Source organism: Trichechus manatus, unplaced genomic scaffold (assembly GCF_000243295.1).
Source record: "Trichechus manatus latirostris isolate Lorelei unplaced genomic scaffold, TriManLat1.0 scaffold00039, whole genome shotgun sequence".
Taxonomy (NCBI): domain Eukaryota; kingdom Metazoa; phylum Chordata; class Mammalia; order Sirenia; family Trichechidae; genus Trichechus; species Trichechus manatus.
Window position 1 is genome coordinate 7,018,152 of NW_004443975.1, and position 14,399 is coordinate 7,032,550.

The window sequence follows — 14,399 nt, forward strand, 5'->3', positions numbered from 1 at the left end:
ATAGCTGTAAGCAGCAAACTGGATGAAAGGACTCCCCAGGTGAGCAGGGAGGAATGGTTTGGTCCTGCAGCCCAGAGTTACCCGGCTTATATCCCAGACCCATTATAGTAATTTGCAGGGCACAGGAAGAAGAAAATTTTATGTCTGTTCTTTTCATGGAGATTGTACATTTTCCAGTTCTCTGAACTTTCCCTGCCTGCTTCAGCTGAGGAGCTGGGATCTTCTGAAAACCTTCTGGTTTAAGTTTCAGGGACATGAAGCCTTCCAGACACTGATATCTATAGATATAAACCAGTTGCCGTGGAGTCACCTCCAACTTGTGGTGACCCCATGTGTGTCAGGGTAGAACTGTGCTCCAGGCCTTTCTTACAAGGAGCTTCTGGGTGGACTCAAACCTGCAACCTTCTGGTTAGTAGCCAAGCATGTTAACCGTTTGTACTACCCAAGAACTCCTATCAATAGATGTAGTCCATAAGAAATCTCCATGGGCAAGCTAGAATTCAGTCACTTACATTCCTAGTGAAAGGTCCTTTTCAGTTTCCCTCACCAGGTTGTAAACTTCTTGGGAGAAGGAGTCATGTTCTTTTCATCTTTGTACACTTTCAGTGCCAGCTTACACAGAGGACACTCGGTGAATGTTGTTGGGTGTAGTATTTTTAAATAATTCTGTTTAGTCCTTGCGAAGTTCTGATTAGGCAGTGAGCAATGTGTAGGAGCCATCCTGAAAGAGGCAGCTGGGGTAATGGGACAGAAACACCGAGAACATCTAAATGGCAAGACCCTGCTGCTCGTCGCCCCCGTTACTCCTCCTCAGCACCAGAGTGGCCCTGGGAGACTGACAGCACCGTCAGGGAGAAGGACGATGCCTCCTGCTGGCATGTGGACGAATGCTAACGTTGTCACATCCCTCCCTAAGGAATTTTCTTAAAGACTGACTTGCCCAATCCCTCGTTTTTCATATGAGGAAACTGAGGCCCAGCAAGATGAAGTAACTTGCCAACCTATTTATGTAGGAGAAGACAAAAGTTTAGCATTTTGAGCATTAAAGATGAACAGTCATGAAGATTTAAAGGCAGATTTTGAATAAGAGATTCTTAATCTTTTTCCCTCCATTTTGTAACTTTTGTCTCAATCCTACCTACTCTATTTTTTAGGTATTAAATGGAGATAGTAGGTTTGCATATGTGCGTGCACGCACACGTGTGTTTGTACAAGGAGGAGGGAAGTGATTTTTAGAGGGAGACTTTTTCAAGGCTGGAAATCTTTACCGTAGTTGGAGCATAGGCTTGAGGCCTCTTATAGTAACTGTGAGTCCTTGGGTGGTGCAAACAGTTAACATGCTCAGCTGCTAACTGAAAGGTTGGAGGTTCCAGTTCACCCAGAGGTGCATCAGAAGAGAGGTCTGGTGATCTACTTCTGAAAAATCAGCCGTTGAAAACCGTATGCAGCACAGTTCTACTCTGATACACATGGGGTCGCCATGAGCTGGAATTGACTTGGTGGCAACTTTTTGTTTTTTAGAACACCTGTAATCCCTAATTGGCATCCTGACTTATGGAATGAGAATGTAAGATAAAATTAGGGAATTCTTTCGGGAGTAATGCCACTTTCTCAATTAAACAAAGGGCAATAAGATTGATTATAATACCAGAATAGGGCTTTTTTGTTCACTCTTTGTCCAAAAATCACATTTTAGTCAAGCTCAGCATAATTAGACAATTAGTGATATCAAGAGAACGGAAAGAGTAGGTATATTTAAAGCTAACATTTCTAGTATCTTTCTACGTCTTTCTTTTGCTATTGGCTGAAAGGAAAGTTAATCATGATTTGCTATAGTTATCTCATTAAAATGGGATTGATAGCAACGTTTTATTAAAAAAGGGGGGAGGTGTCCAGACTGCTGAGTTAATTGGAGTTTTCCTTTGTGCCTCAGACAGCGTAAAAAATCCAAACCAAACCCATTGCCATCAAGTCAATTCTGACTCATAGCAACCCTATAGGACAGAGTAGAACTGTTCCATAGAGTTTCCAAGGAGCACCTGGTGAATTCAAACTGCCGACCTTTTGTTTACCAGCCTCAGTGTTTAACCACTATGCCACTAGGGTTAGGAAATGCTCTTCTTGTCTACTGAATGATTTGTATCACATAGAAAACATTTGAATCCCTTTCTAAGACTTCAGTGAATTGAAATGTATCATGATGGGGGTTGGGGGGAGGATCTTTCTGATATGTTCCTAAAAGCAAAGCATATTTTTCTTTAAGTGTTAAATAGTTTCTAAAATAAAAATCTTCTGGCTACTCAGAACCACAACATGAGACCCTCTGTGTTTGCTCATAATGCTTTACAAGTCCATCTTAGCTCTGCTCTGCAATGCTGACCTCTGCATTCCAGCGCTGAGTTTGAGTATTTGACTTTGCAGATGAAACAATTACAAATAGAATGATTACAGTAGTATTTAGTGCTAGGGACAAAATTCCTCCTAAGTTTCTATTTGTTTCCTTGGTCTGCCTCTGTGTTACATTGCCACAGCCAACTACTCACATAGAAATTTTGTCTACTTGTACCTCAGTTGAGATCTCTCCACTAACAGTGAATAAATTTAGTGGATGTACTAAATATTCGTGGAGCATTAGTGGTGCAAACGGTTAAGCACTCAGCTGCTAAATGAAACGGCAGTTTGAATCTACCCAGAGGCACCTTGGAAGAAAGGCTTGGCAATCTGCTTCCAAAAGGTCACAGCCACGAAAACCCTGTGGAGCACAGTTCTACTCTGAAACACATGGGGTCACCATGAGTTGGAATTGACCCACAGCAACTGGTTCTGGTACCACTGTAGCTAACTAGAAGTTTTTTTCCTTTCTGAAACCAGTGATGGTAAAATAAAATAGTCTCTGCTTGCCGTGCTAGCGTCTCAGGTCTGTAAGTTCAGTTTTCTTCTTTGGGAGAACAGATCACAACAGGATGCCGTGGGAAGGAACTCTCTGGCCTTGTCCCTCCCAGATGTTCCCGGGGCCCGGCTGAACCACCAAGGGCCCTGCCATAAATGCTCAGCCACCCCACAGAGCAGCACCACCTGCACTGCTTTTAAAAGCTTTTCTGTTCCCTGAAAACCCACAGGCCCATCTGTTAGGCTGGAGCAGCTCAGGCCAGCTTTGGCCACGTAGTGAGTTTAGTTGAGTTCAGTTCACTCGTCACTGATGGTGAAGCTGCTGTGGACTGGACATAGCCCCAGAAAAGTGACATATGACCATGGGGTGTGCAGTGAGAATGGGATCAGGCAGACTGGAGTCAGTTTGTAAACTCTTAATACTCTTACTGTGATTATCGTTAAATAAGTTGCTTCCAGTCTCTTTCTCTTGGCGCCTTATACCAGTTGCCATTGAGTTGACTCCCACTCATGGCGACTCCATGTGGGTCAGAGTAGAACTGTGTTCCATAGGGTTCTCATTGCTGATTTTTTGGACATAGATTGCCAGGCCTTTCTTCTGAGGCACCTCTGAGTGGACTTGAACCTCCAACCTTTCGGTTTGCAGCTAAGCACATTTGCACCACCCAGGGTCTTTTTCTGAGGCCTGTTGTTGTTGTTAGGTGCTTTCGAATCAATTTTCTACTCATAGTGAACCCATGTGGCAGAGTAGAACTGCCCCCGTAGGGTCTTTTAAGCTGTAATCTTTACGGGAACAGGTCACCAGGTCTTTCTCCAGTGGAGCAGCTGGGTGGATTTGAACCACTAACTTTCGATTAGCAGCCAAGCCCTTAACCATTGCTCTACCCTCTGTGCAGTCTTTTGTATTTTTACATGAAAAAGGAAACTCTTTTTTCCAAGGTCTGTTTCCTGCAGCAGTTTGACCGCATGGCCCCATCTTGAGTTTGGGAAGGAGGACAAAGGGCGCTTTTTGAATGTCATACCTAGACGGATGAGCTCTGTGGCAGATTGAGTGTACTTTTTTTGTGTACTTGATCTGTTCCTTGCTCTAAATATTTTGAGAAAATACTTCACCATGTTTGCACCAGAAGGTTTTCAGTGAAGAGTAAAGTTTTAAAAATCCAGTCAGTAAAATACTTCTTTGTTTGTGTTTTCGTATAAATCAGCGGGAAGACAATCAGAGGAAATGGGAAGAACAGAGAGCAGAGTTTGTCTGTCTGCCCTCCCCCACTCCAGCCCCTAGTCCATAAAAAGTAAAAAAAATGTCACACTCTACAGGAGCCTTAAAGGTGCTGGAGGACTAATAAAACACCATTCATACTTTCTCCCCCTGCACATCCCTGTAGTCAGGCTGTTCACTCTGGTTACAAGTGCAGGTGGGGAAAGTGCTGGCGTGAATGGTGGCAGAAAGCCTTGCACTTTGCCCAGAAAACTTGCTCTGGTTCAGAGGTTCCCAGTGCATCTCTGCTCAGCCTTTGCTTGGCTGGTTCCTGCCCATGCTGTATATACCCACAGAAATGCCACTTCTTCAGCCAAGCTTTCCCTGCCAAACCCCCACCAAGGTTGTTGTTAGCTACCATTGAGTCAGCTCCTGACTCATGGCGGCCCCATGCACAACAGAACAGAACTCTGCCTGGTCCTGCGCCATGCCCATCATTGGTCTCGGATCTGACCATTGTAACCCACAGGGTTTTCATTGGCTGATTTTCAGAAGTGGCTTGCCAGGCCTCTCTTCCTAGTCTGAGTCCAGAAGCTCAGCTAAAACCTGTTCAGCATCATAGCAAAACACAAGCCTCCAATGACGGATGGGTGGTAGCTGCGCATGAGGTTCATTGGCTGGGAATTGAACCCAGGTCTCCTGCATAGAAGGCAAGAATTCTACCACTGAACCACCACTGCCCACCCCCCCAGGTTAGGTGCCCCATTGTGTGCTTTCATAAGCACCCTAAGTTCCTCTTTGTTGCATTCGTCACCCTTTAGATGACTGACTCACATAATTCCATGTTTAATGGATCTCTTTGTTGACTGCAAGCTCCATGAGACAGGGCCCTATCTCGTCTACTCTGCATGCAGAGGACTACCCAGTGTCTGATCATCATGGATGCTCAGTAAATGCTCATTGAATGACTGGATGGATGGGGTCCTGACCACACTCTCCGTTCTGTTATGATATTCCTTCATAACTGTGTAAGGCCTTAGGACTCACAAGCCCTTCCCCTTTTATAGTCTCCCTTGATCCTTAATACAGCCCTAAGAAGTGGGCATGGGGAGGGGGAGTGAGATTAGGCCCTGCTGATAGATGAGGACACTGAGATCCAGAAAGGGCAGGTGACTTCCCAGAGGTGATCCAGCTCCTAATAGTGGACTTGGGTGAGACCTTGCATCTGTGTTCTCGTACAGAGTTTTTTCTTAATAATATAACTTATATTGGCCATTTTTTCTGTGCTGGGCATTGTTCTGAGTGTTTCACATGTATTAACTGATTAAATCCTCTACAACGCTGTAAAAAGCTTCTCTTATAATCACCGGCATTTTATACCTGAGGAAGACGAACCACCAGATCTGAGGAATCACCCACCTGTATGTAGTGGAACTGGGATGTGAACCTTGGTGCTGCAGCCTGTTCTCTGTGCACACATCCTGGTTTGCAGAAAAGGCACAGGAAGCAGAGGTTCGGGGCTGGCATGCCGCAGCTTCATTTGTAGGGGGAGCTGAGGGTGAGGCTGAGCCGCCTTCCTCTGCTGCCAGTCATTCCACCGCTCTCTTCTACTGCCTCGCTATCTCAGGAAATCCTCCAACCACTGAGATGACTGTAATCGCGACCATGTTGTCTTATCCCTTGTATTAAAAGGCTGTAATGATATGGATTGTCTTTTGTGGCTCATGTCTCCAGGCATTAAGCAAACCGGTGTAAGTAAAGTAATATTTTAAATGATTTTTTTAAAAAGAAAAAAAAAAGTCCCCAAATGCAATGAGCAAAACTGCCATTGTACTTTAACCCTACTCCAGAGAAGAGAAAATTCAGGGTCAAGCCTAGGGGGGGACGGGGCTTCTGGAGCTGATGTGATATTTAATCCCTTCCTAGACTGTATGGAGTCATCTGGGTGGTCCAGTTCCACTGTGAATTCTGTGTCTAGGACGCCAGGTCAGTGCCAATACAAATGTTCGCATTGCAACTTCTGTTTAAAGACATTTGTTGTGTTTATGTGCAGACAGTGCTGGGAGAGGCAGCTTCCCCGAGCCCCTCCTGCCTGCCTTCCACACCGGCCTCTGTTCTTGTTTTCCTTTCATCATGGACCACTCTAGCTCCTCTGTCCAAACCCGCCCCTTCTTCCAGATCTGGCTAAGTGCCCCCTTTCTTCAACATCCCATATCTATCCCCAACCCTGTCCCTGTTTTCGCTAATGTCTTGTACCATGTACTATCCCTAGCACAGATTTTTCTCATTCACCGTTTATTACTTTATATTGCTCTAATTGTTTTATGGGTATAATTTATCTCTTCCAGTGTTCTTTAGGCTGCTTGAGGATGGGGATCTTGGCTTATAATGCTTTCATATCCCAAAAATGCTTAGCAGTGTGCCAGGCAAATAGAACTCTGTATCGGAAGACATTAAAATATAGAGTCATTATATGATTATTTCCCCTGCTTTTGCCCACTCCATTGCTGATTCATTTATCCATCATCCATCTTTCCATCTATCATAAAGTATATGTTATGTATCTGCTCTGCTCGCGTAAAGATTACAGCCTAGGAAACCCTATGGAGCAGTTCTGCGCTGTCCTATAGGGTCTCTGTGAGTGGGGAGCAACTCCACGGCACACAGCAACAACATGTGCTAGTTACTTTGGGGATACACAGACATATTAACACATGGTCTCTGCCCTTAAGGAGCCCAGAAATTGCAACAGAAAGAGTTAAAAATCATTCTTTAGGTAGACAACTCAAACTAAAAATACCTATTATTATTATTGTTCCAGCTTATCATGACAGATAAGGCTGAAATTTGTGCAAGATAATTGGCTTCCTGGCGAGCTTTCTCCTCCTCTTTTTTACTGGAGTGCACGCTGATATTCCTACAGTATTTGTATCGCATTGTGATGACAACTGAAAGTGTACCAGTCAGGGAAGGATATACTTTTGTTTCATTTTTAACACTTTGATGTGATACATGCAATTCCCCTGCAATTAGCTCGCATGAATGAATCACCGTGGCAAGCAAAACATTGGTATTCATACAGAATATTCCTCAAGAAAACTCTCACATCCTTGGGTTATGGATAGAATTCCCCTGAAAGTGTGTGATAAGGAAATTGCACTCTTCCTGTCTCTGGCAGGGTGGGGCTCTGTTCCAAGGTCACGTAGAAAGCTTCCTACTGTTCAGCATTATACTGTTCCAGCCCTGCAGCACCTGTGCGTTCTCCATCCTTTTCTAACCAAGGGAGAAACTTCATAGCTTTCAGAATTCCAGTGTTTCCTCGTTTCCCTGAGAATGCCTCTGTTGGAATACGAGAGTGGCATTAATAATAGGTGAAATTCCTAAGTTATCTTGAATAATATTGTACTGGAAGATTGTTGAGTCTGGCAAGGTGATGAGAGGAGAGGGGAGTAAAGGAGAATGAAGGAGGTTTTGTATTAATTAGGAGTCTTTTTGGTTTCAGGCAATAGGAACTCAGCTTAAGTAGTGTAACTACTTGGAGGGATACTAGTGTCTCATGGAACCAGACCTCGGAAATGTCAGGGATCCCTGCAACTAGGATCCATCGAGTGCTCCAGGGCTCACTTTTTCTCTTTGTGTCTTATTTGCACTTCTTCCCACATTTTGGCTTCATTCTTTTTCAGTTCAGACCAGCCTTTCCCCTCATACAGCTGCTGACAGCTTCCAAGTGTCATGTCTTACAGCTTCCACCACCAGAACGGAGAGACTCCATTTTGGCCCTGAGCTTAGAAATTCCAGGGCAGGCTTGCATTAGCCTGCATTGGGCAAGGGCTGTAAGTAAATGGCTGCTCCCATTTGAACCATGGGATTGGAGTGGGGGAGAAGTATTTCCAAGTAGAAGAAGATGCTGCCCTCCAAGAAGGGTGGGCAGACAAACAAAAGCCGTCTGTAGCATGTTTAGGTGATTTGTAGGACGCATTTAGAGAGCATTTGGGAGGGAAGACCAAGAAGGCATGCAGAGGATGGGATACCTCAGATTTAGACCATGACCCATGTCAAGCACGATGCCAGAGAGAAGCGGGGTCATTTATTCAGTCAGCATTTACTGACTTGTTTTCATTGCTGCAAAGAGGACATACTTTTACTTCCAGGCCTTTGAATATGCTCCTGTCATCCTCCTCCTCTGCTCCTAACTCATTCTTACCTTTCAGGCTTCAGTATGGGTCTTGTTTCCCCTAGGAAGTTTCCCTAGAGCTCCTAAGAGCTTCCAGCTGTCCCCACAGCCCCCTGTGCTGAGCTGGCTCCAACTCAGCACTTCCTTCCCGGCTTTGAGGTTGTCATTCCTCCTCCTCTCTAGACCTCACGCTCTCTGGGGGCAGAGGTTGATTCCTGCCGTGTTATGTCCCCAGTTCCTGGCTCATGGTTGGCACTAGGTAGATGCTTGTTTACTCAGAGTCCCTGCCCCAGAGATCAGGATTTACAGGGACCGGGAGCCCACCGAGACATTATCCTGCCTGCCCTCTCAGGACACTCAGTTTGAATAATTTCAGCCGTTATTTACTTGAATAATAACATAATGCTTGGGAAAGACACATTTATTTGCATGGCAAAATGCTACATGGCATTGTCACTTAGAAGACCCTCAGTCGCAGTGTCTCATCCGCCCTGGGTTTGAGAAGTGGCTGGAAAAGGAAAGGTCTAGTTAATACATTTTCTGTCTAGGCAATTGACTATTACAGAAGATACTTGCAAATCTTTGACAGGAGTCAAGGCAGAGTTCTTGTCAGATCACGTCAGAAAAACAATTCATCATTACACTGAGTGTGTTGAAAGCCAGTATGCATTTTCTCAAAGCCTCTGTGAATGTCAGCTCATGGTGTTTACATTCGCATTAAGGAATACCACTTTTACTACCAAATGCCCAGTGAGTAACAAGGGTGTTTTTATTAGTTTTGAGGTTGGGCTATTTTTTCAATCAACATTTTCAATATTTTGGCTTCAGACAGGAGGGTTTTTTTGTTTTTTCTTTTGTTGTGATTGTGCTTTAAGTGAAAGTTTACAATTCAAGTTAGTCTCTCATATAAAAATTTCTACATACATTGTTATGTGACCCTAGTTGCTCTCCCTCTACTGTGACAGCACACTCCTCCTTTCCGCCCCGGATTTCCCGTGTCCATTCAACCAGCTCCTGACCCTCTCTGCCTTCCCATCTCGCCTCCGGACAGGAGCTGCCCATTTAGTCTCATGTATCTACTTGAGCTAAGAAGTACACTCTTCACGAGCATCATTTTATGGAGACAGGAGGTTTTAATGCCATGGCATACGCCCTTTTGTGTCTCCCTGCCTATTCCTTTGCCCACCACTCTGCCAGTGATGCTCCTCTCCCTGTCACTCACTGGCCTGCAGAAGTGCTGCTCTTTCCCCTAGGGCCAGCTCCTGTGTCACTTACCCCATGCAGCCTCTACCCTGGTCCCAACTCGGTGCCCTTACCCACCACCCCCCAGCTGATGAGTCTGACTCCACAGACCATGAATTGTTGGGAAAGGGGCCGTATATTATTCACCTCTTCCTCTACGTATTCATTTGGATACACTGGTGCTCATTCAATTCAGTTTGTTGAGCACCTTTGCTGTAATATTTGTAGCAGTTGTTTTAAAATTCAGAGACCACCAGATGTTAATCCTTTCATTATACTCTGCTTCTAATTAGTTCATATTGGAAAAAGAGCAACGAGGGAACTTGGATGTTGCATTGCTTTCACAGAGTATAGAGGTTAAAACATCTCCCCTCACTTCATGGAGGTTCTCGGGGACCCCATAAGTTTCTGGGAAAGAGGGAGAGGCAAGCCTGTCAGTCTGTCAGTCTTTCCCATCCCTATTAGCTCTTCCCTGCAGACATTCTTCCTCCCAGCTCCAGGTTCCCTCTCACCACCACCCCTCCATTGCCCGTCTCCACCCAGGACTTTTATATGTTGCTGTTGCTAGTCGCCGTTGAGTTGGCTCTGACTCATAGTAACCTTATGTGTAACAGAACGAAACATTGCCAGTCCTGCGCCATCTTCATGATCAGTGGTATGTTTGAGTCCATTGTTGTGGCTAGTGTGCCAGTCTGTCTCCCTGACGGTCTCCCTCATTTTGGCTGACACTCTACTGTACCAAACATGGCGTCCTTTTCTAGCGATTGGTCTTTCCTGATGACAAGTCCCAAGTAAGCGAGCCAAAGTCTCACCATCCTTGCTTCTAAGGAGCATTCTGGTTGTATTCTAAGATTTTTATATATAAATATATGTGTGTGTGTATGTATGTATATACAAATACATATATAAAATCTCCAGAATGTATTCTGGCCTTTTGAGTCTCCCCTTCGAAATCACAGTCCCCATGTGGAGCCGTGCTCAGGTGTGACACTGGCCATACCCCTTCTTATCACAGGGAAGATCTAGTTGAAAGCAGCCTGTGCAGATTCGATGAACAGGGTGGTGGGAGCCTCGCTGGGAGAAACCAGAGTACCTCAGAGGTGAGGGAAGCACTGCACCGAGAGGCTGTGAATCTCTCCAGCTTGTGGGCGGCTGTTTATCATGAGGGCCATTAGGCAGACAGGAGGCAGTGCTGAAACCCAACAGCACAAAGCTATTTCCAACTTGGTCTTGGCTTATTAATAATGAAAAAGCAATAGTGCAGGCATAAATTAGCAATAAGTAGGTGGGTGGATGAGAAGAGTTGGACATTTGGGGAACAGCCTGGGCAGCCACAGATACAGAGGGAAGCCATTTGGTGTTTGTGGCACTCCACTTCCCAGGAGACAGCAAAGCCCAAAATGAGAAATGCAGGTTTTCTACACTTGGGAACCAGGTTCACTGAACCAACTGTTTTTGTAACTAAGGTGCAGGTAGGTTCACTCTTTATTGAGAGAACCACTTGAACTATTATCTGTAATTCTGACTCAGCATTAATATTTGAGGTCCAGTTAAAAAGGGAAGAACTTTCCTATTTCTAAGGCAATAATAACAGTAGCTAATACTTACCTGGTGCTTAACTATGTGCTGATTGCTATTCTAAGTGCTTTACATACATTAACTCATTTAACTCAACCTCATTAAGGGAAGACAGTCATTATCCCTATTTTACTGATGAGGAAACTGAGGTTCAAATAGTGACAAAGTAGCAGAGGGTGGTCTGGCTCCAGGTTCTGAGCTCCTAACTGCTCCGCATACTGCTCAGGCTGACCCTGATGGTTTGCTTTGTGCACATTTTAGTAATAACTCCTGCATTTGTAGGATACCTTGTGGTTTACTAGTAGTATCACCAGCCTGCCCGACCCTCACAACAGACCGACAGAGCATTTTACAAGGGAGACAGAAACTGAGATCTCTTAGTCAGGGAAGAATTCACCTGCTCCAAGAGGGCTTACCTCCGGTCCTCTGAGTCTGACTCCAGGGTCCTCCCAACCTCTCTGTGTCCTAAGCCTCCTGCTGCGATGCAATGTGACACGCTCTCTAGCTGTTTTCCCTCAGGGGCAGCTACAGATCACTGTTTCATGCCTAGGTGACGGATGTGGCAACATCAGACTCACAGCTTGGACTTCCAGACCCACTTCAGTGTCCTCGGCTGGACTTGGCTGTGGTCAGTATTCAAGCACCTCTCAGTTGTGCTAATGTCCACATCCACGCACAAGACCAGAGAGTGTTTTTCAAATGGCCTGGAGCTGGCATACCCCCACCACCCATCTGTCAGTTTGCCCTACTGTGGTGGCTTGTGTGTTGTTGTGATGCTGGAAGCTATGCCACCACTATTTCAAATACCAGTAGGCTTTCCCATGTGGACAGGTTTCAGTGGAGCTTCCAGACTAAGACTAGGAAGAAAGGTCTGGTGATCTGCTTCTGAAAATTAGCCAATGGAAAACTCTCTGGATCACAACAGAATGTTGTCTGATATAGTGCTGGCAGATGAGCCCCCTAGGATGGACGGCACTCCAATTACACCATGGCTACAGCGGTGGACTCAAACATATCAGTGACTGTGAAGTTGGCGCAGGACTGGGCAACTTTTCACTCTGTTATACATGAGGTTGTCAGGAGCCTGAGCCACCTCCAAGGCAACAAACAACAACAGCAGTCTGTATACCCAGAGGCAGAGAGAGACTTAGGAAGAGTGGGGAAAGTCAGGAATCATACTCAGGATTAGAGGTGAGGAGGTCATTTGGTTTGTGACTTTTAGACTTCAGGCAGACTCTTAAAAACATAACCTGGTGGCAAAAATGGCATTCCTTAGGTTACACTGTTAAAATGGCAGTGCTCCCACAGTGCTTAAGATGGGTCTTCAGGGAAAACATACCAGACATCTCACCGTTGGCTCTGCTGTGTCTGGCCATTCTCACTGTGGGAGCCAGGGCCAGGCCTCGGGATTCCACGTTCAGTTTCCAATGCTTATGCCACCAGTTCCCCGGGTATCTGTCCTGACCAATCAGCTGCCCATCTGTAAAAGCAGTTACTGACTCTCCATGTTAGTATGTGGCCAGATTGCACCTGCACTCATGCTCTTCTCTGTGCCTGGCCGATTGCTCGTTCTTAGAGTCCTCAGGTACAGTGAGTCACCCTTGTCTGTGCTCCCTGGGACCTTTGCATATAAAACAGAAAACCAAGCCAGAACTGTTGAGTCAACCCCGATTCACAGTGATCACACGTGTGTCAGAGAAGACTTGTGCACTCCACGGCGTTTTCAATGGCTGATTTTGCAGTAGATTGCCAGGACTTTCTTCCAAGGTGCCTCTGGGTGGACTCAAACCTCCAACCTTTTGGTTAGCAGATGAGCATGTTAACCGTTTACACTACCCAGGGACTCCCCTTTGTATGTATCATTATTTGCCTGAGCCCCCCTCCCCTTTAGACAGCAAATTCCTCCTGTGAGTTTGAAAAATCATCACCTTTTTATCTTTGCATCCTGCCCTCTTCTTTCCCCACCCAACACAGAAACTGACACTTAACACATGTTTAGAACAAATGTGAGGTCATCAGTGAACAGTTCTGAAATGAGGCTGTTAAAGGCAGAAATCAGAAAAGCTAAAATGCTTTGCGTTAAATGCCGAAGTTTCTTCCTGAAGACACTCACTGAGTCAAATACGGAGCCTGTGCCTGCTGCCTCCCCCAGTTGAGGCCCACAGCGTCTGCCAGGCCTGCGCTCCATCAGCTTTCTATCTTCTCTCCCGGTCAGTACATCTCCTATTTCGCTTCCCTCTTCAGCATGTTCTCCGAACAGCCAGAATTAATACTCCTAAAGATCAAATTTGGCCATTTCACTGAACAGCTGATTACATTTAAACACCTAAGCAGGTGAGGCAGTCTCTGGGCAATCCAATCCCAAGTACCAATCATATTCTTACAGCCTCACCTGTCCCCAGTGCCACCTGCCTGTATTGCAGTCCTCACATAAGCCTCAATGTTCCCTAAACATGCCAGACCTTTTATGTCTCTAAGTCTTTGCACCTGTTCCTTGTGGACCAGTTCTGCCCAGCAGAATCCATTAGCACTTTGTTCGTCTCTGCTAGTATTTGTCTCTTGTCTTGACTCTCATCTACTATGCTGAGTCATTCTCCTGAGCAGAAACTGTCCCTGCTCATATTTGCATAATGCCCAGTGTGCTGCCAGAGTTACTTCCTCTCCCCTTTTAAATGTTGCTGACTGGTGAGGAGAGGAGAACATCAGCTATTTGAAAGCTTTGGGTTCCATGCTGTCTGTAGTAACTCAGAAATGTAGAGATGGCACCTAATTCAACTGTGCACCTTTATTTATTTATTTTTTCTTTCTCTAGTTTTACTTTATGGTTTACAAAGTTGGTGAAACTTTACCCTTTCTACCTACCTACCTTCTTTTTTTTTTCTTTTTTTTTTTGGTTTGTTTGTTGGTTTTGAATGCTTCAACTGTGTACCTTTAGATTAAGCGGCAACAAAGACTTTTTCATTGAAACCCCAATCTCAGGATGCACACAGGTCCACCTCCATCACAGCAAACTTCACAGACTCCAGGTGATGCTCTCCTTTCCAGAATAACATTATGAAGAACAAAATATGAATTCCTGCCATTCTTTGGAGTTCATTGTGGTGAAATTTTTTACAAATTCACTATCACTGGCAGGCACGCTTTCGCTGTTGATGGCACCTAACACCAAGAACCAAACTAGTTGCCCTGGAGCCAACTCCAACTCATGGTGACCCCATGTGTGTCAGAGGAGAGCTGCTCTCCATAGGGTTTTCAGCAGCTGTGATTGTTAGCAAGTAGATCACCAGGACTTTCTTCCAAGGTGCCTTTGGGTGGATT

At 45.2% G+C, this 14,399-nt stretch overlaps 1 protein-coding gene and 1 non-coding gene across 2 annotated transcripts in view; one reads left to right on the forward strand and one right to left on the reverse strand.

Moving 5' to 3' along the window:
- KIF26B (kinesin family member 26B) overlaps positions 1-14,399 on the forward strand; it is a 572,671-nt gene that overhangs the window by 411,791 nt on the left and 146,481 nt on the right. The window lies entirely within an intron of this gene.
- Positions 4,757-4,827, reverse strand: TRNAR-UCU (transfer RNA arginine (anticodon UCU)). Its single transcript has one exon. It is a non-coding gene; the product is annotated as a tRNA-Arg (tRNA).